General features: G+C 42.7%; 2 protein-coding genes across 3 annotated transcripts in view; both read right to left on the bottom strand.

Moving 5' to 3' along the window:
- Tpi1l2 (triosephosphate isomerase 1 like 2) overlaps window positions 1-24,403 on the bottom strand; it is a 923,619-nt gene that overhangs the window by 360,091 nt on the left and 539,125 nt on the right. The gene's annotated exons all lie outside the window — the stretch shown is intronic.
- Ly86 (lymphocyte antigen 86) overlaps window positions 1-24,403 on the bottom strand; it is an 84,024-nt gene that overhangs the window by 46,158 nt on the left and 13,463 nt on the right. The gene's annotated exons all lie outside the window — the stretch shown is intronic.

The following is a 24,403-nucleotide window of genomic DNA, read 5'->3' on the forward strand; positions in this document are numbered from 1 at the left end:
TTGACTTACAATTCCAGTCCATCACTGAGGGGACATCAAGGCAGAAACACAGTAACCTGTCATATCTCATCTACAGCCAAGGGCAGAAGGTGAAATGGATCCCCACTTGCTTACTTTTGGCAAAATAGTGGGATGATCCAATCCACAACTGTCTTAGTTAGGGTTGCTACTGTTGTGATTAATCACCATGACCAAAGCAACTTGGGGAGGAAAAACTTTAGTTGGCTCACACTTCCATGTCACTGTTCATCATCAAAGGGAGTCAGGACAGGAAGTCAAACAGGGCAGGAACTAGAGGCAGCACTGATGAAGAGGCCATGGAGGGGTGCTGCTGACTGGATTGCTCTCCACTCAACTGTCTTTCTTATAGAAGCCAAGTCCTACCCACAATGGGCTGGACCCTTCCACATCAATCACTAATTGAGAAAATGCTTCTGCACCTGCCTACAGAATGATCTTATGGTGGCGTTTTCTTAGTTAAGTCTCCATCCTCTCCAGTGACTCTAGCTGTGTCAAATTGACATTAAATTAGCTAGCATAACAACTACATCAATATCTCCAAGACAGGCTCACAGGTTAGCATAATCTAGCTTATTCCTCAATAGAAATTTTAGGTGACTTTAAGTAGTTAAAACTAGTCATCACACCAAATTTTACAATCACGTGTGTGTGTGTGTGTGTGTGTGTGTGTGTGTGTGTGTGTGAGAGAGAGAGAGAGAGAGAGAGAGAGAGAGAGAGAGAGAGAGAGAGAGAGCTGCCCTTACCTTTAGTTCTACTGCTTGGATTTAAAACATGTTGGAAATTGGCTGATTTTCTCCCACAGGGGTGGAATTCTCTTTAAAAAGAAGGGGTAGTACCTCACCTACTTCAGATCTACTAACTGTCCTTGAGCTTGTGTCTAAACGCAGCTTCAAGCTTCTGTACTTCCTGCTCTGGGAAGGCAATATCTCTCTCCTTTCTTTCTCTTCTCCCTTCCCTTTATTTCCTACTCTGCTCCCTGCCTTCCTTGATCTCCTCTCTACCTCTCTTTCTTTTCCCCTGATACATGCTCTTCAGGGCTTATACCTGACCGCGCTCTAGGGCCCCGAACACTAACTTTCCCCCTAATGGATTAAGGTTCTGTGTGCATTCTCACCTCTTCTTGAGTTCTGGGTTTGCTTCCTGCATGCGCTGTTAGCAGAAAACAGGCTGACCAAGGAGAATGCTAATGGGAAGGGTAAGGCTGCTAATGTGCTTGGCCACTTTCCAATAAATAAATTAGTGAAAGGTTTATACCTCATACAATAAAACTCTAATTATCTCTCTCCTGTAGTCTCTCCCTCTATACCTGGCTCAACCACACCTCTCGAGGATGCCTTCAGAATCCTTAGTTTGCCCTTTCTCTGGCGTCTCACAGTCTTTTGTATATCATCGTCACACTTCTATCACCTTAAAGCAGTGTAGAAGTTAAGGCTCTATTGCTCCTCCTTGTGGCCCAGGATACCTGTGATAGTGACTCAATAAATACTCATACATTAATGTATGCATGGCATTATGGGATTTCTTTTGGTAAACTTTTTTTGTAACTCAATTGTGCCATTCTCTGACATGAATTTTGTTGCAGTGTCCCAAAGTTGGACACCCCCACTTCCGGGTGTAAGAAGTCAGGTTAGGAATCGTGTTTTGTTTATTCACGTTCAGATAACCGGTATCTGTTAGTGGACATGCCCAAGTTGGTTGGATACATAAGCAAAAGGACAAAACTGGGTGATTTGACAAGAGCAGAAGGTATTAGACAAAGGAGTCCTGTATTCTCAGCCTTGGTTTTGGTAGGTGCTAGCAATTACATGTGAGGCCTTATTGTGAGTCCTGTGAAAATTCTATTTAGTCAGTTTGGCTCTCCAGGAGGCTTTGAGTGCATTAACTTTTCTAGACAACAAAGGAAATATTTACTTTGGTGCTTGAGATAGCGTTTCTGGGTCTGGTCCAAGGTCAGATGCAGCAGACGTTCCTCTGTGCTGTTCACCAGATAATAACAAACAGACCTTATTTAGACATTATCCAGTAGGCTGCCTGGTTACCAATGCTGTAAGCTTGTGTTCTGTTTATGATTAAAATCTAGAGTGTGTTGAAAGTTTCCTTTCTCATGTGGTGGTTTTGACTGGGGTCTTAACCCTTTTGTATCGATTCATCCAATATCATTTGAGGGTCATCGTAGGTCCATCAGTGATGATGACAGCACAAGGCTTGGGTGAGATACCATTGCTAGAATTCATCTTCAGCGACTCAAACCCAACTTTCATCTTTTATGTTTGTAAAGTTGTTGTTTTGTCTGCACAGTTTCCCCCATTCCCTGCTTCTTTTTACTATAGGAAAAAAGTAAGTCCAGCGTGGGTAGATGTCTTCTAGCTGTGTTTTCCTGGTCTCTTCTTTTCCCCTCTTGTCAAATCTCATTATTAGAGAGTAGCTTAGCAAGGTCCCAGTGGCTCCCTTTCAAATGATACTAACTCTACTCCCATTCAAGTTTCTTCTTCCAGAGTGTCATAGGGAATTTCTTCATTCAAAGTTTTACCTCCAATGAAGTTGCTTCTGTTTTCCTCTGAAATATTTAGATGCTTAGATATGAATTTTTGTTTTAAATGCAATAAAAACATTACTGACACCATCACATTGTACTGAATTTAAACATTTCACTGCTCTGCAAGCCGTTTAGTAATGGCAGTCAGTGTGATTTTTTTTTTTTTTTTTTGGTGTAAAGGAATGTTTGGGTTGATGAAGGAAAATCCTGAAAACTTTATTAGTTTCTTTTCAATTGCAAAATCAGTGAAAATCATTAATAATAGCCTTTTAATGACAGAAAAGAGGAGGGAGCACTTTGGCCTCAGAATAAGTGAAGTGTGTCTACTCCAGCAGGTGAGGGAATGGTTTGTTTTGTGTATAATACATGAACCCTCCCCCAGCAGGAGAGGGAATGGTTTGTTTTGTTACAATACAGTGTTCCCTCTCTTATTTTCCATGTTTGTTATTACTTATAATTAGTTATCATCCACAATCATTAAATGGAAATGCCTCATAGTATACAGTAGGTGATTTTCAAATTGGTGCCATTGAGTGCCAAGACAGAATCTCAAAACATTCCCTTTGGGAGGTGAATTGGCCTTTTGTCTGGTATATCTACATCGTGTACATAACCCACCACTTAGCAGCTATCTTGGTTATAAAAACTACTGTCTCAGGAATGTAGAATGTTCAAGTAATCCTTATTTGATTTAACAATGACCTTGAAGCAAAAGAGCAATAATGCTAAAAATTCAGACATGCAGCTTTAAAGTACTTCTATGTTAAAAGATGAGTGTTTTTAGTACAGAAAACAAATTACATGCCGAGGTGACTAAGATCTATGTAAGAATGAAATATGTGTACAAAGAATTAAGCCTTCTCCATTGCTTCTCATCCATTGGAGGGATCTTGACTACATTCCCTAACAGGAGGAAACTAAACAGGATTGCATTGGGCATGACTCTGGTTCAAAGTGCACTCTCCCTCCAAAGATGGCTGTCCATCAAGTGATGATGACTGTGAATATGCCAATGTCTGATTCCAGTCAGTCATTCTGATTTAATGTGTCTGGATGCTGCTTCGGCATGGAGATTTTAACAGTCCCCAGGTGATTCAATTACCTATTTTATTTGGAAACCACTGTTTAAACCATATGGGCCTTTTTGCTTATCTCCTTGGTGTACAATTTTGTAGGCAGATCTCGATGCAACATGTTTCACCACAAGTTCAAAGCTTAACTCTGTAGTAGATTCCTAACCCATCTCCTTGTAAACCGTACCCCATGATTTGTAGAATTTATGAGAATTTGAGGAGCTTCATGTGGGAATTCCTCCCACCCAGACCACTGATTATCTGTGCCCGACTCCCTCGCTCCCTCTCTGTTCATCTTACTCTAGAAAGACCATGTTTCTTCTATTTGCCATGTCCAGAACTGTAAACCACTGGGACCCAAGTGGCTACTCTAGAACTCTTCGAAGAAAGGCACAGATCTGCTTCGTGAAATTCTTGTAAAATGGTCTTAAAAACTTTTCTTTTTCTATTACTTGAGCATCCTCTCTCAACTAGTATCATACTAGCCATAGAAAGGCCTAACATGAGAGTTCCAGGGAGGGAGAAGACAGAGCTGAAAGGAGAAGTGATGATAATCAATGGAGGGTGGTGGGGAACCCAGCATAGGATGCATCTATAAGAACTTCCCAGTGTACAGAAGATGGGGGAGCAGTGGAAGGCTTGGGGGCTGGCAGAGCCAAACTGGGACATCATATATATATATATATATATATATATATATATATATATATATATATATATGGATGATTTATTGTAATAACTTACAGGTTCTAGTCTTGCTAATCTACCAATGGCTGGCTGTGAATGGAATGTTCAAGAATCTAGTAGTTGTTCAGTCCACAAGGCTGGGTGTCTCAGCTGGTCTTCTGTCTGTCCTGGAATCCTGTAGAAGTAGACTCCAATGCCAGTGAAGGAAGGGATGTGCTAGCAAGATGAGGGCAAGCAGGCAAAGAGCAAACGCTTCCTTCTTCTATGTCGTTATATAGACTTCCAGCCGAAGGTATGGCACATACTGAAGGTGTGTCTTCCTGCCTCAAGGTCTAGACCAAAGAAGTGAATCTTCTTGCCTCGAAGGTCTGGACTAGACGTTCATTGATCCACCTCAAACCATCTCTTACAGGTGTGATCTCCATTTCTGAGTTGTAGTTCATTTCAAATGTAGTCAAGTTGACAACCAATAACAGTCATGACAGATGTATGACTTATGTCATGGCTGTTGTATGGACTTAGGCAAGGTAGGGAAACCAATGGCACACTACAGTGCTATTGCAACAAAGGTCCACTTGAGACCCTAATTAGTTCCTTGGGCTTACTTACAGAGCATACATCCCTTATAGAGTTACTTATAGGAGCATAGGTGACCCTAAAGTAACTGCATTACCAAAAGGTTTTACTTTAGTGAGCTACATGGAGAGGGTCCCACCTTTAGTTAGCCTTCCACACTGTGTACTCAATTACTGCCCAAGACTATGAAATCCCATGCAGCTTAGGCAGAATTACATACAGCTAAGAAGGAAGTGTAGGAAAGTAATGGCTTGAATCTCAAATGAGTGTCTACTGACCCTCCTCACCCTCTCCCATTACGGAAGAACGTCAATAAGCTTGATCTCGAAGGTCTCTTGCAACTAGTCACAGCTGTTCTGATGAAGAGGGTAATGGCTGCCGTGCTCAGAGGACAACGGTCTACAACACACAGGGACCCCAACTTTCCCAGAATTGCCTCCAGAAGAGTTCTACAGGGCTTGACATTTGGCCACTCTGTCTAGTACTGACAAATCTACCATCAACTCACAGACTGGTTTTTGCATTGGGCCTTTTCTTTCTCTGGAATGAATACCCGCAAGTGGGATGTCTAGGTCATCCGACAAGAACATGTTCAGTTCCCTGCCAATTACTTTCTACAGTGGCAGTGCATTTGAAGCTCTCCTTCCAAGAGGGATCGAGCAGGGAGCGTCCTACCTTGAAAGAAACTCTTGCTAGAGAAGTAGGATCCTAAGGGAAAAATTACAGGAGCCTGGTAATCTAAGGTATATTTGAGAACTTCCTGAGAACTTCTACACTTACTCAGATCTTGAAGAATCAGCCACAGGACTACCTTTGGGTACCACAGGGATGGGGTTGTTAACACTGCAGGGAACAGAACAAGGATACCCATGACCTCTGGCATCCATATTTAGCCACTTCTTTTCTTCCTGAGGTCTAAAGCCTGAGTATTAATTGCTAAGATGTAGTTCCCAAATGCTTTTGATCGTGGGACTAGCCTGATGTGTTTTCTGTTATTTCTGTATATCTGGTAAATGAATTGTCCAGTGCTGTCTCCAATCCCTTTGCCTACTCCTAGGAGATCAGTTTACAGTTTTTCCAGGAAGCAGTCCTGGTGATGGAGATGACACATAGTGAGAGTTAGCGTGTCTCAGAGGACCAGTGAAGAGGATGCTCGTGAACATGGCTGCCTCTGATTCAAGAGAAGAGTGCTTCTACCAAGTAGCACTGGATTCAAGGAATATCATAGCAGCAGATATCCAAAGCATATAAAAGCCCATTATCTCCCAGGTGCGAGCTTCTAGGCTTCTTACAGCTATAGTGAAGCTTTCCAATGGAGATGAAGAGGTCCACTGGGAATGCATCTCAGGATATCATGTACTGAAATCATGGGAAATGCATTCTTCCTGTATCTCTTACCTCAATGAAAACAAATCAGACTGAATCCATCAGATGCCTGGCTCAGCCAGCAAGCTGTCTTCCTTCCAGGGAGAAGAGATGCTACCCTGGGAAACTATCCTAGCTGATTGCATCTTAGAATTGGTGGAACAAAGTGTATGGAGAACAGTGTCCCAGGGGCAGGAGTCATACAGGATTACAAACTTCTGCGAGTCCGGTCTAGAGGAGGAAAAGAACAGTTGCTGGAGGCTGTGCTTCTGTGCCAGCAAAACAAATTCGTAACAGAGTGGAAGGTTCATTTCTCTGTCTCCCCAGTCAACAAGTCTTATTGCTACTTGCTCTCTTCCTATTTGGAGGATAACAAAAATTTTGGTTCTCCTAATAAATATATAAAGGACTACATGGAAAGCTAGAAAGCTGCCACAGAAAAGAAGTTGGTAAACCGAGGCTCAGACAAATTAGGGAGAACTGTGAACATGTGAACAGAGTTGATTGGCTGTCGTCTCCAGCCCCATATTTTTTTGACACCCTACTGAGTTAATCACACATCAAGGGTCGGAGATGAAATTGGCTTCACTACTTAGATGCAGGAAACTGGGCAACATTCTGTTGTCTCCTTAACACCATTTCTGTAACCATTTGGATATGGTTCAGCCTTCTCTTGCTGTCTGCTGATGTGTTTTCAGGGCATAACTTAGGAACTGTTAGTATGTATAGAAATACCCCTAGATGAGTCTTGATGTCCCTATAGCTAAATACCTTTGACCCAGCTTCTGCTTTAAAGAGTGGACAAGGCAAACATTTGGGTCAGGAAGCATCTTCTGATGTAATAGACATACACATGCGTGTTCACACAGAGCATGGGAGGCAGAGACAGGAGAGAGGACCACAAGTTTAAAGAAAATCTGGGTTACTTGGAAAGTTGCAGGCAGACCTGGACTATATACATATAATAAACACTCTACAGCCGAGAAATGATTTCCTTAGATACAACATACTAGCTGCCCCCTTAAAGAGTGCATTAAGTTAGTCTCCATAGAAGCGGCAAGTTCAACGCTCACTTTCTGCACTTATGGTTGACGATGTTTTTCCATGTGGACGGTCGTGTTGGCTGTACATTATACAATTTTTATATGTTTTGCTTACTTCTCAAGTCCCTAAATATACTTTACCTCACAGCTCTGCTAGGAGCCTTCAGTGGATGTTGGGTGGAAGAGATGGTGGACATTTTTGCTGTGTTTTTTTAACTTTAAACAAAAAGCATTTTATAGTTTGCCATGCCCACTGCAAAGTCGTAGTCTAGATAGATTTCTTTAGAAGACAGAGAGCTCATTTTTAAAAAGACAGTCTGGCTTTCTTGGGTATTTTTAAAAATCTGATGAATTTGGTCAATTTCTATTTATCATGACCCACCTTCCCCTCAGAATTGACTTCTAGTATGATTGCTAGGAAGTGCTCTAGATTTTGTTTGGCCAAAAGATCTTTAATTCTCACTCGTTACTGATGGGCATTGAACTATATATAAAATTCTAGATTGGTGGTTCTTTTCTTTCTCCTCTGTGGGTGTTGATAACGCTCTTTATGTCGGCCTCAGCCCCACTGTGATCTGTTGTTAGGCAATTTCTTTCCCTTTGTCAGGTCACGGAATCTCTCTTGAGAATCTACACAGGGAACCTGAAAATTCAGACCTTCCAGAGTTCTAGAAAGGGAACCAGTGATTTTGCTTAGAACTTGCCTTTCTCTTAGTTTTTTTTTCCTGTAGTGGTTTATATTTTTCATTCTCTTACTTATTCTTTCATGGTTTATATTGAGTAATATAACTCTCAACATCTCTCCAGCTTTTTTTTTTGGAGCTGAGGACTGAACCCAGGGCTTTGCGCTTGCTAGGCAAGCGCTCTACCACTGAGCTAAATCCCCAACCCCTCTCCAGCTATTCTTAAAGCTCCGTCTTAACTTAGCAACTGTTCTTTATTTCAGTCATTAAATATTCCATGATAAGTGGCTTTCTTTTGTCAAATCTCCCTGATATTTATTGATATTGTATTTTTCTTCTCTTGTATTTTAAAATCCCCATGTCTAATTCTTTAAACAGTTATATTATTATTCATATTATGTGTCTGTACTTCCAAATTTTAATATCTCTCAGGGTATGTCTCCTGCACTTGAGTTATCTGCCAACTATAATTTATTTCCTTCTGTTTTTAGATTTTGGACTCTGAGCTCATGGAATCTTTAGCATGCCAGAGAAACATAAACTGAGGGTGTTTGTTTCTCTGCCAATACATTCCAGATGTTCCCAATCAAAAACCACTTTAATTTCTGGGCTTGGGATTTCCTGAATCCAAAAGATAGTACATATATATTTGGGCCCAAGCCTGTGTGTTATCATATCTGGGACTGCTCACTCTCACAAATGTTTTCCCCAATGGCCTGGCAGAGGTAGCTTTATTTCCTAGTCTAAGAGTACTTTGGTTTTGCTCATTTAAAAATAGATTTATGGCTACTCCACTTAGAAGATTGCATCTTCATAAAGGGTCAAGAAGCAGGTCACTGTTGCAAACTACTTCACAGTCATTCACATCTAACTTCTAGTTGATAGAAGGTGGCTGGTCCTCTGAGGGTACTCAAAGCTTTGGTGTCCTCCCTTAACTCTGTCTTCTTTCTTTTTGGCTTTGTAATTGACCTTGCTCCTGGAGAACACCTCCCATAGCCCTGTCAATACAAGTTCAGATATGCACTGAAAATGATTTGTGCCCTGTGGCACCCACTTATATTCAGATATTATCCAGGCAGACAGATTTCTACAATAGCTCTCAGGAAATTGGCCATTCCGTATAGCTTCCCTGTGTACATTATCTTTTCAATGAATGATGCAAATCTCTCTTTTACCAGTGTCCTGTTCATCAGCATATTCATGTGAATTCAGTAGTTCAATGTGCAATTCAAATGTTCAAAGGCATCACGGCCTTATAGCAGAGTGCTAGTCTAAATGCTAAAGTCTTAAGGCAGTGGTTTTGGAGGGTAAAGCCTCCAGGAGGCGGCTAGGCACGTAGTCCTTCATGAGTGGGATTAGTTAGTGCTTTACGAAAGATGCCCAAGGAAACTGGTACACCCCTTCCACCATAAGGACAAAGTTAGAAGGCAGCATGTGCAAAGCTGAGATCAATATCTCATGAGATATTAAATTTACTGTTACCGTGGATTCTTAGCCATTATCTACTTAAACAAAATAAGTCAATAAAGTAACATATGCCTGTTGATACGACAGCGGCATGGTTGTGATGGGGGGGGGGTAGTCAATTGATTTCTCATCCGATTTGACATCCATGCCATAGAAATGGGTTCATGACCAGTTGATTAAATAAATTATAACTGAACATTAGAATTCTATTGCACACAAATTATCCAAGCTGAGATATTTTGTTTTGTAGCTTGGATGAACTAAAACCCATAGCATTTAATGCCACCAAAGATTTCCTCCTGCAAACTCTTAGGACTTATCCATTGCTGTCGGAGTAAGCCTGCTTACTGACACAGTTAAGGTGGAAGTGTTGGAATCCAGTGCCTCTGGGAACAGCTCCTGGGAGTTGACAGATCAATACCATAGCTCTTCTGGTTCTTGGGGAATCATCCACAGACTTCCTGAGGTCCCCAGCACAACCGAGAGTCTTTTCTCACAGGGGACGCTTGGATTGGCCTTATTTTCTTTCATGTCTAACTTTCTCATTCTCATCCCAGGGTTTCCTAGGGAACAGTTCTTAAATAAATTTGTACTCTGTGCCTTGTTTTAGCAGCCATTTCCAGATAAACCTTTAACATCAGCAATATTCAAGCCAACCCTTCTAGTTTATATTGAGTACAGGCTGTGCATTTTGTTCTAAAATAAGTCAGATGTGGTTTCATCTCTAGCATAATTTATGGCTGCTTTCTTATTTTTCATTCCTTTTAAGACATATATATGTATCAACTTTCCAGGCAAGATGTGCCTAGTCACGGTGTAATAGCGGCATGATAATGGAGTAAACTACTGACTTCTGCTTGATTCAGAAGCCCCCTCCACAGGAGAGACTGACTCAAAGACCTCTAGTTGGAGGCTGTGGGTGAATTTAGTCATACTCCAGTGGAGACCTTTACCACCGCGCCTACAGTGATGGCTCTGGTTAATCCCAATGGGCTATAAAGCCAACCTCAAAAGATATGAAAATGGCATGGGGACTTATCTGGAGGAGAGACAGTTGGTGGGGATTGGCAGGAGTAAGAGCAGCTGACTGAGTGTGACCAGAATGGATTGTATACATGCACAGAACTGTCAAAGAATAAATTAATTTAAAAATTAAGACAAAATATATTTTAATGACATTTGTACGTGTCAAGAAGCATTTTGATAGACTTGGGTCAAAATTAGTACTAAAGGGAACCAACGTGAACTAGACAGACTTGAACATTTTGGTGGTTGGGCTGGTGAGATTATTGCTAATTAAATGAAGGGGTGCAGAGCTATTTTATGGTCGAACCCCTTAGAGGATTTATGTGAAGGCTTGCTTGACACAAAGGGTGATGTGGTGGTCAAACTGTCCTTGAGGTGCCCTTTGAGATGCTGCGCAAACCTCAGAGTTGGGAGGGTAGCAGGAAGGGAGTGGTGTAGAAGGTCATGACCCCACTGAACCCTTCCCTCTCTAGCAGAGGGTGGCACTCAGTGTCATTTATGGCTTCTGGGTATGTTTTGTTGATTTGCATCGAACTCAAAACCAGGCTGTTTTCCATAGACGTACATTAGGACATTGTGTCTGTGGGCTAGGTCTTGGTTTCTCTGGAAAAATTAGGAAATACAGCATCACAGACCTCACTGTTCAATATAGCTATCAGATGGAGACGATCATCTGAGTCCCATTGGAAATGGGGCAGGTGGTCAAGATTTCACATTGTAAATCACATTTAGCCCTCTCTATTAGGTACAGACACACACTTTTTAATGATGGAGCCATAGCCTTATAACCTCAGCAGAAGTTAAAAAGGCATGTACTACCCTCAACTTATCAACATCCTGGCTTAGCAACAGAGTGTGCTAGAGGGTATCGTTTTCCCAGTAACTGGGCTGACTGGCAACCCAGGCTTACTGCTACCTCTGTCCATCTGAGAAAGACATCATCACATCGCATTATCTGTAGATGAGGAAAAGGTGAGAACTCATGGCTTCAGCTATAACATTGTCAGGTCGATGGCCCTTGTGCTTCTGACTTTAGCCCCACCTCCTCTGACAGAGGTGAAATATAGACTCATGGCTTAGCAGGAGAGCAGCTACAACAGACTAGCTTCCCCTCATGCTCTTGCCATCTCTCTTGGGACCTAACTGCCCCAGAAGAGGAAGCTTGCCCTCAGAAAACCCACAGAGGGGGCTGCCTGCTCCTTCTGCTTATTGGTTCTGAAATCTCAGGCACAGCTTAGGTAGGGCCTTGGACCAAATAACTCAAGAGTGACCATTTTCTCCTTAAGTATGTTCCGAAAACACCAACACTTATTTGTCTACGGATACCCTTTTATTTAGTCAAAATTTAATTCACCTGTGAGGTGGAAAAGCTGTTTCTACCATTGGAAATGACCTCCTTGTCCACTCTACTCTGCTTGGGTCCCAAATACCTCAGTGTGGGTCTGCCTGGAACTTAGTCTCTCTCTTACAACACCTTTCTCGCAATTATTGAGACTGAAGGCAGATGACCCCAGTGGTGGGCATAGTAGCGGCAACCTTTGGGTATTTGTCTGAAGGCTGAGGTTGGCTGTCTATGGCATTTCCATAAATGGAGAAAGGAGCATAAGATGCAGGCTCTGGGTCACACTTTCAGGCTCAAGGGCCCAAGTTGCTGGAATAACTTTCACAGCTCTCCTCTGACACTGTGTGTGTTTACTTGAAGCTGTTAGCTTCCCAGGGGAGCTTTCTGTCACGGAGGATGCAGGCCCTTTCTCTAAACAAGCCTTTTCCCTTCTGATAATCTAAAAGAAAAACTGCAGTAGCTGCTCGCCATCTGCAGTTTAGCGTTTTGCCGTTTGTTACCACCATGAGCCAATAATACCAACATGGAAAATTCTAGAAACAAACCATTTCTAAACTGTCGATTGTACACTATTCAGAGCAGCACAATGAACTCCCATGTCATCCACTCTCTCTCACCTGTGTCCAGCACATCCACCCTGTATGAGGGACTCACAGATCAGTCACTTTGTAACAATCTCAGTTATCAGGTTGGTTGTCACAGGATCAGAGTGCTTTGCACGCAAATGACTGTTATCCTATTTTGCAAAGCCCCTAAAGTGCAAGAGTACTGATGGCGGCAATTTAATTAGAACGTGTTGTTAAAATGATTTTATTACTAGTTGCTAGTTGCTGCTTTTCCTGGGCCTATTTATAAATTAGCCTATGTCATAGGTACGTGTGTGTAGAAAAAGTCAAGTATGCAGGAGGTCAGCACTCTGTAATGCCAACCGTCCACTTGGGGTGTCAGACCATGTCATGAATAAAGGAGGAAGTAACACAACACTTGCTGCTCCCACGTAAAGTCCACAATTATAGTATTTTTATAAAATTGTTGTCCTTTTCAATTAGAGCTGAGTCCCATGGGTCGTTTGCAACTGGAGAGCTTCATAATGTATACGAGTTAGGGCAGGACCTGGACAGGTTATTTTTACAAGGTGGGCTGTCTGGAAAGAGGAAATTTTGTTCTTTGGAGACTTAGGTCTGGTCTTGGTTTATGTGGTAGTTCTGATCTGAAACTGGGCGTGTTCTCTGGGCAGTTTGATGCTGGAGGAGGAAGCTGAGGTCACTCAGAAGGGTTCCATTGCATTCGTCCATCGATTGGCTCCATGACCATCTACAGTTAGAAATGCTTCCTTGTAGGCTCAGAGGTTCCCCTTTTCAGAAAGGGTGACTTAGATTGAAACTTCGAGGCTCTATAGGGCCTGGCCTTATTCCTGTCCATAACAGAGCCCCTGGTTTGCCTATCAGAGGGGATAGCAGGAGGCTAACCCATCCTGAAAAGTGCCAGACTTTGGGGTGATGGTGGGGGAATGCGGGATTAGTCACCAAGTGACAACTTTCCTACACCCCAATGTTTCACCAGGAGCTACAGATAGACTGCCAAAGCCAACAGGTCTGCCTCTGGAGACACAGAAGTCATCTCCGAGAGCTGCCCCGGTTCCTCATTCTATACAAGGCCACGTTTCCCTCTCGTCCTATCCACTGTAGCGATGATGATCTAGACCGATGTCCTCCTTGTCAGGCAGTCTAATGTGACCTGCCATGCCTGTTAGAGGCAGAGAATACCAGTCAGGTAGAACATTACAGTGTCTTAGCTGACCGTGGCCAGTGGTGTGAATGGTACTAGGAAGCTGCCGGTGCTGGATGGCATACGACAAGGCTATTCTGATGTATCTGAGCTCGTGTCTTATGGTTCTGTCTCTAGGGGTTACTTAGCAGGCATGTGTGAGTGACAACAAAGACGGGAAGGAAACTGGGTCACATCCTGAGCACTTCCTGCGCATGAAGCCTCGTTCTCCGTTCTTTGGAATTCAGGATGCTTTTATCCATATGGACAGAGCAGAGAGAACGCCGAAGTTTTCTCTATCTTTGAGCATGAGTAGGAGTGAGGACAAAGAGTTGTGAATGAGCCAGACAGCCTTGGCGAAAAATAGAAGGGTGGATCAGTTCAAGTGGTCCCATCTAAAAATCTAGTAGATGTGTTAAGGATATCTATCGCTTGTGGCAGAGTGCTCCCCTGGTGCACATAGAGCTCTGAGTTCCTTCCTCGGCACGCACTTCCCCAAAGTCAACAGAAAGTTGGACTGGCACCAGCAATTACAGGCTGTACAAGGGAAAGACAGCTTAATGCTAATCATGAGTCACCTCAGTTTTATAAAGACGAGTTGTAATCATGCAGGCGAACTCTGTCCTCTCCTCTAAATGACCCCTTGATTTTTTTTTAATTGAGCTGTCCACAGTAGACATGAGCTCCCAAGCATAGGATAATGGCAGGGTGCTGAATCACCACAGTGACCTGGCAGACCTCAGTGTACTTTTGAAAGAGAAAATGGCAGAGTGGAAGGAGCTTTGTGGGAACAAGAGTCTTCAGAGGGCTTCAAGTTGTGGTAGGAAGCATTATTGCCAAGAGTACTTAAGCCGATGACTGGCAACCGAGCCCAGAATCAACTGGTCGGAAGTCAAAAAAACGCATTCTTTGAGCTGGAACGAAGAAACACCTCATACACACCGCCACAGCTGCAAGGAAGCATAAGTCTTAGATAAGAGTGGTCATGCTAGTGCCATGGTCTACAGCAGTTACTCAGGAAGCTGAGACTGGAGGATTGAGAGATGGAGGCGGCACTGGGGAGACGCCAATCAAATTTAAAAAAGAAATGGAGGGGTGGAGGATTTAGCTCAGTGGTAGAGTGCTTGCCTAGCAAGCGCAAGGCCCTGGGTTCGGTCCCCAGCTCCGAAAAAAAAAAAAAGAAAAAAGAAAAATAAATAAAAAAGAAATGGAAGAGGAGAAAATGAATAAGTGTCAATATAGAGATGAAAAAAAATTAGGCCCATAGAGCCAATGTTTAGAACCAAATTTAAGAAACATCATAGTGAAATTATTTTTTAATAGTTGATAAAAACTTCCTCTGTTATTTAATGTTTTAAAGCAATCAGAAAAACTCTGTGGTAGTCTACCAAACACTTACGGAAATTCCATTGATTTGTGGATAATGTGCACCCTGCAAAAATTTGTTAAGTGAACAAAAACATTGGAAATGTCAGTTGTGTGACTAGGGTTCACATGTTTAAAGGGACATTTCAAAACACAGCAATAGAAGGACTAAACCATCACCAACGTACAAGGACACCTTTTAGATAAGAAAGCCTCGGCTACTGGGAAAGGGGACAGCACTCATGGCCACCATACAAAGGTTGTTCTTGTACTCTATACTCATGGTTAAGAGCCAAACGGAGTCCTGCTATACCGTAATCCATACATTGTCTTCTGTGCATTGGCCAGTCATCAGCATAACACAATGTGCAGGCACTGGCTTCCTGGTTGACCGCTGTAACTTCCAGCACCTGTCTGGTATTTCCAGTCCTCTAGCACAAAACTACTAGGTCAGAGAGCTAGAATCTGACCTTAGGAGGAATCTAGAAAAGGCATAACACAAGCCTAGAGTGCATAAAGTTACTGAGAAGGACACCCTTCTCTTCCTGTATAGAGCCCTGACCTGCTGCTCAGGTCTTGAAGGGGGCGCCCATTGCTCTGTGTATCGTAGATACTTCTATCAAAGTCCTGACACCCTCTGACAGCTGCATGTCATTTTACCACTGTCCAGATGGAGCTCACAATGGGCTTTTCGTTGAAGGCCACTTTCTCAGTCTCTGGTGTCCCATGCCCTGCATACATCCCCCTCAGCCAGTCCTGATGGAGGCCATGCCCTGGACTCCTGGTGTTAAAGATCTCTTGACTCTGAAAACTGACTGCTGACCTGGAGGACAGCCTATCTCATCTCAGCCTCTCCCAAGATTCTCCTCTCAAAACACAAATGGAGCCAGGAGCCCAGGGAGATTTCATTTGGCTAGAAAGGGCAGTGCATAGCCTTTCAGAACACACCTATTTCCTGCCTACTAAGGAGGCCCCTTTAGAACCGCAGCTCTGGCTCATTCCCTCTGTTCACCCGGTTATGTAGAGTCTTTTTAATGTGCTCAGGAGAGCTCTGAGCATTGCTCTGCAGGGTTAGCTTCTAAGTGGTTTCCATTAAATGCAGCCACTAGAGGGTCCCTGTGGGGGCCTCCCAGGAACCTATCTACAGGGACTGCGTCCTTTCCAGCATGTGCTCTCACTAGCTTAAAAACAAACAAACACTTGCATCTCTTGTATTTTCTAAGTCAATTTCCTGTTTTAAAATTGGACAAAAAGCCAGTCCTGCTCCCAGTAAGTCTGCTGTTCAACCTACATCTTGTATGTCTAAATGTATCACCTTGGAGTGCATATTCTCTTTGTCTCTCTGTCTCTGTCTCTCTCTCTCTCTCTCTCTCTCTCTCTCTCTCTCTCCATTTCTCAATATTTTCTTTAATTGCACAACAGCATAAGCTAAGAGAGATTACTTTCTCTGCAGGATTAGATATCATGGCTAAATGACTATATGACCTAAGATTCTTTTTTATTCTATTATGTCGTTTCTTTGGTATTGGTTTTATGCTCCATTTACTTCAGAATTGTCAGGTTCCAGAGGGAAAAAAGGCTCCCTTTTCCTCAGTTCTCGCCTCCCAGGGCAGCTTAAAACTTTTGATGAACAGTTTATCCATGTCTTGTTGCATTGGGCTATGGAGTAAGTCATTTGTAGTTTGCCCTCTATTCTATGGGAGATTTTGCCAGCATTACTTTGCATTCCTAAAGCCTGATTAATTGTCCTGTTTGACTACCTTGATGGATTATGCACGTACGTGTCCGTGACCAGGTTTAGACTTTCATAATTAAGGGACATTTTGGAGGTCAGTTAAATCGCCCAACCTGAAGCAAATGTCAACAGCTTATAAATTCTATTGAGACACATGTGAATGAGGCTGGTTACCTTAGAGGACAGGAGGGTAGATGTTAAATTAACTCTAAGTCTAAAGCTTGAGGCCCTGATGCAGCACTAATCTGACTCTAGGAACTCTCAGGAACTGGCTGGTCCTGTGGGACCACCCACAACATACTGACCAAGACAGAGCATCCTTCTTTCTTCACTAACTGCTCCACAGGGGAACCTGTTGTTGTGTGTGGGAAATAGGCTTCCTTAGGAAATAAATATGCCAATTGCACAGCAGGGCTCTGACTGGCAATATATCACTCTTAGTGGTAAAAGAATCCCCCCTTTTTAAAATTTGGGGAATGCCACTCCTATGTTCAATCTTGGGACTTGGGACACATCATTACAAATGTTAGTATGGTGGGGAGGACCTCCTCTTATAGCTACCGAAGGTCCCTGATGGCTGCTTAACCAGAGCGAAATTGAGCCAATTTGAGTATGTAAAGAGATGGAGAGAGTGGGGATCTGGGTAGTGGGACAGAAAAAACTGTTCTTTAATCAGAAGATATTTCCCTCCTTCTCTCTCTCCTCCTAGATGTTTGCCTTTTAGAAAGCCTAGAGAGGGGTAGCTGGAGTACCTAGGTTTGTATTAAGCTTAGCATATTATCTTGTTTATTTACTATATATGTCCCTCAGTTTCCACATCTATAAATGGAGATCCCCATCCGACCTCGCTCCAGGATTTTTTTTTTTTTGGTAAGGGTTACAGGAGGCATTCTAAGTGACTATTCATTTTAAAATATCTGCAATGGAAAAATGTCTATACCAACATGGATGGGACTCACAAAAGCTGGAGCTCTACTCACTTAAGAGGGAGATCATAAGAACAAAGAAAATTCTTGGGGAGAAAGCCTATAAATTTCTGATTAACACGATAGTTTTAGGGTTCATTTCTAGCCACTCTATTGCTAGAATCACTCAGAAGATCCAGAACTTGAGGATCCACTCTAGTGACAATCTTGATAGATTCTTTCCTACCTTTGGCCAACTATGTCTATAAAGATGGTTGGTATCTAAGGCTGTGTGTGGCACGTTATCAAGCTCACACTTCTCTACATTACTGTTATGGTACATGAGTAGCCATCAACTATACATAAAGGAATGGACACAGCTGTGTGCCAATACAATTTTACTTATGGACACACACACATAAATTTCATGGAGTCTTCATGTACCACAGTGCTTTAGCTTGAATCTTAAATGTCTCCCAATGGCCTATGTGTCGAAGGTTTGTTCACTAATGTGGAGTTATCAGAACGTTTAAGAAGTGGGGCCTAGTAGGACTTTGCATAGTAATTTCCTATAATTGGTTTAATTGTGGAAGAAAACTCATTAAGACTCAGAAAAATCCTTAAGACTTAGGAAGAAGGCAACTCAAAAATCTCAGAAGTTCCTGAAACTTACCAGATGAACAAGATCCCCTCCACTCTCCAAGATAATACAAGCAATATGGATTCCTGAGGAGATAAACCTCTGACCTATCAAGTTGCCTACAGGTGGTTTTGCCTATAGGTCGAAGGGTCCAGTTTTTGTGAGTCTCACTTGTGTTGGAGTGAGCTTTTGGTGACACAACTCCCTTTGAGTCATCCCTGTTCCTGTAAGTGACCCCTGACCCACATATCTGTAAATAACTCCCAAACACTCATTGCTTCACCAAGTTCATCTTTGGTGGCATTGTTACTTTAGTCTGTCATCAGTTCCCTGTCTTTGGAGAATTGGTTCAAGTCTTCCCAGGAATACTGTCAATAGAAGTCCACAGGCCAACGTAGGCATGCCCTCCAAAGGGAGCTGAGAGACCCAGTCTCTTCTTTTACCATTTCACTTTCTGCTTATGTGGTATACTATTTCTTGCACTCCTGATTTTAAAAGCATCTCACACGGGCTTGAAGCAATGGGTATAAAGAATCACAGACTGGAGCCTCAACTCTATAAAGCCAAAATATCTTTCCTTTTAAAGTTAATCATATCATGTAGGTCTCACAGTAATAGAGGTACTATTCTTATTTTGAATTCTTTAATCACTTAAAAATGAAGAAGCAGCTCTTAGCTCATAGGCCACACATATGATTTAGCCCACAGGCTATAGTTGGCAGTCCCCTGTTGCCGAGACTATTCCCAAGAACCCTTTCCATGGCTAGGTTGACTGTGAGTATCAGAGGAAACAAAAGGGAGCACAGAGCTATTTAGGCATATGACACAGATTCTCTGCATCCTTGATGATGAAGTACGCGTGAAAAGGATGTGAGGCTTGGAGTCTGTTCTCAAGCTCTGCCCAGAAACATCACCCAGATGCCCGCAATCTAAGCCCCACAGCAGCTGCAACAACAATAGTTATGAAGGCTCTCTTAGGGCGTGAATGGCTCATTGGTTCCTATGACAACTGAACTTTCAAAATGAGCAGGTCCTCTGAGTGCTGCATGCAGGGAAGGGTCTCCAGTGGCTCTTTGCATTATGTGCTCATTCTAGGCCTTCATCTACACCAAGGGGACAGTGGTACTGCTTAGAGGTGTCATCTAGGAAGCTAGTTATTCAGGGGAAGTTCTCTCGCATTGTTTATACCTCACAATCAGTTGACAATCCTCTTGAAACGGTTTTATCTTGGAAATGTCATGTCTTTGTTTGAATTGCCTTCTACAAAGCCTATAGGCAGATATGCTTTTATTGCAGTGGTTCTCAGTCTGTAGTTTGTGATCCCTTTGGGTGTCGCATATCAGATATCCTGGGCATATTAAGTATTTACATCATGATTCATAGCAGCAGCAAAATTACAGTTATGGAATAGAATGAAAAAACGTTATGGTTCTGGGGTCACCACAACACGAGGAACTATATTAAAGGGTCACAACACTAGGAAGGTTGAGAATCACTCTTGTATTGATTATATAATATCATATAACGTTACCAGCAGCCAAGGTTTATTAAGCATGTAGTATATGAGGAGAAATTTTCCCATAGTCCTTTTCACCAAATCCCTATAAGGTAATATATTATCTCTCTTATAGTAGGCTGAAAATGGTTGCCAAAACCACCCAGGTCCTTAGACCTTATCTTGGTTAACCCATGAATGCTACTGTATGTGGTCAGAGGCTTTGCCATTGCAGTTATGAATCTTGTGTTTGTGAAGTTGTCCTTATACAAATGTCCTCATAGGAAGGAGGTAGAGGGCTTTGCCACAGCACAGGAAATCAATGAGATGACTGAAGTAAGATGCTACAGGGCTGCCTCTGAAGATGAAGGAAGAGCCTTAAACTAAAAAAGCAAGATTGCATGCTAAAAAACACAGTAATTTTCTTAGAGCTTTCAAGGAAGTGAGGCCCAGGCAGCACAGTGACCCAGAAACCCAGTGAAACCCTCAGAACCCTGAAATGATTAAATACACACACACACACACACACACACACACACACACACACACACACACACACACGTATATATTTCTTATTTATATTATTATATGTATGTGTGTTGTGTGTCTTTGTTCATGTGTGTGCATATATGTGGAGGTCAGATGTCAATCTCAGCTGTTGTTTTTCAGGTAAGAACACCTTAATTTTTGAGACAGGGTCTTTCATCTGTCCTGAAACTCTAACTAGGCTGGGCTGGCTTGCCAGTGAGCCCTGAGAATAGCTGTCTCTTCCTCCCAAGTGCTGGGCTTGCAAGCACACACTTCCACATCTACCATGTGAGGTCTGGGCATTGAACTCAGGTTTTCACGGTCATATATGCTACCAGTTCAGCTGAGTCCTCTGCCAGCATGCATTCTATTTTAATTCATAGAATGGAACTTGGAGCGTGACTGGGGACAAATATCTCAGCAATAAGGGCCTGGGAACTAGAGTCTCCCTCAACAGCTTGAATGAGATCTGCCCACTCTAGCTCCTTAGTCATTGTCTGTCACCTGACTCATCTGTCATGTGTGTTTTGACCTAGTTTGCTTGTTTCTCTTGACTCGGGCTGCTGTGGTAAGTTGCCGTAGACAGAGTGGCTTGAACAACAAATGGATATTTTTCAGAGTTCTCAAGGTTAAAAGTTCAAGATCAGAGTGCCCAGGAGGGTTGGGTCATTGGAGTGATCTTCTGGCTTTAGAGGTCATTTTGTAAATGAAAAATCCCATTTCTGTAGGTTTGACTTTCATGCTCTAATCACCTCATCTCTTAACACTTATAAATATTCCTAAGTCTTTTTTTTTTGTCTCTCAGTTTATTTATATGGTGGGTTTACATTTATTGACTTTCATATATCAAGCCATCCCTGCATTTCTGGGATAAAGCCCACTTCATTATGTTGGATGATCATTTTGGTGTGCTCTTGGATTCATTTAGCAGGTATTTTATTGAATATTTTTGCATCTATGTTCGTAAGGGAATTTGTTTTTTTTTAATTAACTTGAGTATTTCTTATTTACATTTCGAGTGTTATTCCCTTTCCCGGTTTACGGGCCAACATCCCCCTAGCCCCTCCCTCTCCCCTTCTTTATAGGTGTTCCCCTCCCCATCCTCTGCCAATTGTTGCCCTCCCCCAACAATCACGTTCACTGGGGGTTCAGTCTTAGCAGGACCCAGGGCTTCCCCTTCCACTGGTGCTCTTACTAGGATATTCGTTGCTACCTATGAGGTCAGAGTCCAGGGTCAGTCCATGTGTAGTCTTTAGGTAGTGGCTTAGTCCCTGGAAGCTCTGGTTGCTTGGCATTGTTGTTCATATGGGGTCTTGAGCCCCTACAAGCTTTCCAGTTCTTTCTCTGATTCCTTCAACGGGGGTCCTGTTCTCAGTTCAGTGGTTTGCTGCTGGCATTTGCCTATGAATTTGCTGTATTCTGGCTGTGTCTCTCAGGAATATTCCTAAAGTCTTATAAGTAGGATTTAACATATACATTAAATTTTGTTATCATTGTGTGAGTGTGTACATGAGTGTGTGCATACCCATGATATGGTGCATATGTGGAGGTCAGAGGACAACTATGTGGAATCAGTTTTTTCTTGTACTATAACACACATATATTCTAGGAGTCAGTTGAAGGTTATCAGGCTTACAGACAGCACATTGGTTTTAATGTGTACTTTTTTTGGTGGGACTCATGTTCTCTCCATAACACCGCGTCTTTCTTCATTCACACTGTTTAATCTACTGCTATTGATTTTTCTTCTGCCATAAGTACTTTTTTTTTATAATCCACATTGTATCTTTGTGTGCTAGAGGCTGCATATGAATACATTCACTAGTGGGCACTGGTGCCATATCCCTAGGCAAGCATGTGTGTGTGTGTGTGTGTGTGTATGTGTATTCTTATACTTTACTTTGACAACACTCACTTTCTTTTTCTTTTCAGTTCTCTTCCTTGAATAAGTTAGAACTTCTGCTTTTCAGAATGTCTTGCTCAGTTCCTGCTTTGATTTTTTTTTTTTTTTTGTATTTTTGAGACCAGGCATCATATAGCCATGCTGGCCTCAAAGTCACCATGAATTCGAGGATGACTTTGGCTTTCTAGACCCCCCAAGTCTCCATTTCCCAACTGTTGGGATTCAAGGCATGAGCCACCCAACCTGGCTTCCTGATCCATACAGAACATCCAGAGGCCATTTCCGATGTTCCCTCTTTCTCTTGAAGGGATTTTGTTTTGTTTTGTTTTCTATTTTTTTCTTTTCAGAAAGCAACTTCTGGCTTAAGGTCTCCTTCTCTTGGGACTAAAATCACACATGAAATGAAAAGAGACAAAGGAAGCACAACTCCAGAACACTGCAGCAACTCTGTTTCCAGGCATGCAGTGGGAGCCTAGAAGAACCTGACATGTACTAATACTGACTTAGCAGCTCATTGGCCAGAGTGTCACACCAGGAAGCCTGTATCTGAGACAGCTGCCCCGCAAATGCAGCAGCAGAGTGAGAGACAATCTGTATCCGGGAGTGTACAGTCTTTCAGCCTCCAAGAGCTCAGGGCCATTCAGAAGATGGATTGAGCACCACCCCTGCCGGAGCACCGAGGGTCCAGCTTACCTGTCTGCTGATCCTAGCGTCTACCCACAATCCTCTTAGTCTAAAGACTGGTGAATGGTTTTGATGATGACTTTGCTTTTCTCCCTGAACTTTCTGAACATCATGATGTCCACTTGCCAGCCCCATTTCCAGCCCCATCCACACCCCTAGCCAACATTCCCTTGTCTAGGGCTCTGACTATCTCCCATCATTCCTCAGCCCCCTGAACTTGGCCTGGTCATGCCACACCTCTTTGCCTTTATGCACGCTATTCTCTCTGCTGAAATCTCCTTCTCTACCCTCCTCTATGCCTCTCTGTCTAACAACAAAACTCTACACACAAGGGTTGTTAAAACCATGGCGTTTGGATTTAGGGAGACCAGTGATCAATGTGTTTTAGTTCCACAAATATTTATTCAATGTTTTGTCTTCTCTGTGCCGCTGCAGTATAATTTCTACAGTATTAGCTTGATAGCCTTTACAGTGTTAGCTGGCATCTCTGGCTCTAGGTTTACACATCTACAAAGGAAGGATCATGCTAATGAGCCACCAAGCATGGTCCTCAACACACACAGTCAGACCCCTCTTGTGGGAGACACTGTCCAGCTACATTTTATCATTGCTTTAAGTTTCAATTAACATTTGATAATCCAGATCTTGCTCTCTTCAAATCACTGTGTCTCCTGGCAACTGCCACCTACCTACCTCTGAGATATCCCTTCCACAAAGCAGTTATTCTTTGGTTTCCTTGGCTGATTCTCCCACTCTTCCTGAATGAAAACTTCATCTTCTCTGTTCCTTTATTCCAAGTGCCCAGGGCTTACTCCTGAGGTTTAACTACTCTGCAGAAAAGTTCCACCTTCAAATAGATGCAGCGTCCCAGACATCGAGGCAGTACATATATCCCTGTTCTTTCCCTGACAGACCCAATCTTCTTACCTCTTGTCTAGGTAAGTGGAAGGACACATGAGACTTGGCTATAATCTGAGGGAGAATCTTAGACAGAATAGCCAATCACATGAGGCTTAATGTCCTGGAAAATCAAATCCCAGGTAGTCCACGTGACCCAATCCGGCTGTCATCCTACACCTTAAATGAGCACTCCCCCAGCAATCTAGGCTCCCGTTTATCCTGAGAACAGCAAGCGTCATGAGGTCAGCACCTTCTCCATCCAACCTTAGCTCATCTCTTTTTATTTTATTTTTAATTTTTAAAATGCACTTCAACGTTCTTTTTTTAAAAAAGGAATAAAAAAAATTCATCAAATTACCCCCCAAACCAAGGGTGGCAGAACTCGGGCTGAGCTATTTGCTCGAGAGTTGCTTTCATTTACTCTCGGCGTATGGTGGGAGCAGCACAGGAGCGCAGTGTCTCCCTTTTACATTCTTCAGCTCAAGCCACATTTGTCCCACCTGCCAATGGATTTCCAGGTTTCATAATTTCTGCCTTCCCACAAGCCATTTGTTCTACCAGCCATTGGACATTGATCCTAAGGCTCATGTCTCCTCACTGTGTCACAGCATCGCAGAAGGAAAACGTGAGATGAGGTAACACATTCAGACTTTATAGCTAAC

Source organism: Rattus norvegicus, chromosome 17 (assembly GCF_036323735.1).
Source record: "Rattus norvegicus strain BN/NHsdMcwi chromosome 17, GRCr8, whole genome shotgun sequence".
In the NCBI taxonomy this organism is placed as follows: domain Eukaryota; kingdom Metazoa; phylum Chordata; class Mammalia; order Rodentia; family Muridae; genus Rattus; species Rattus norvegicus.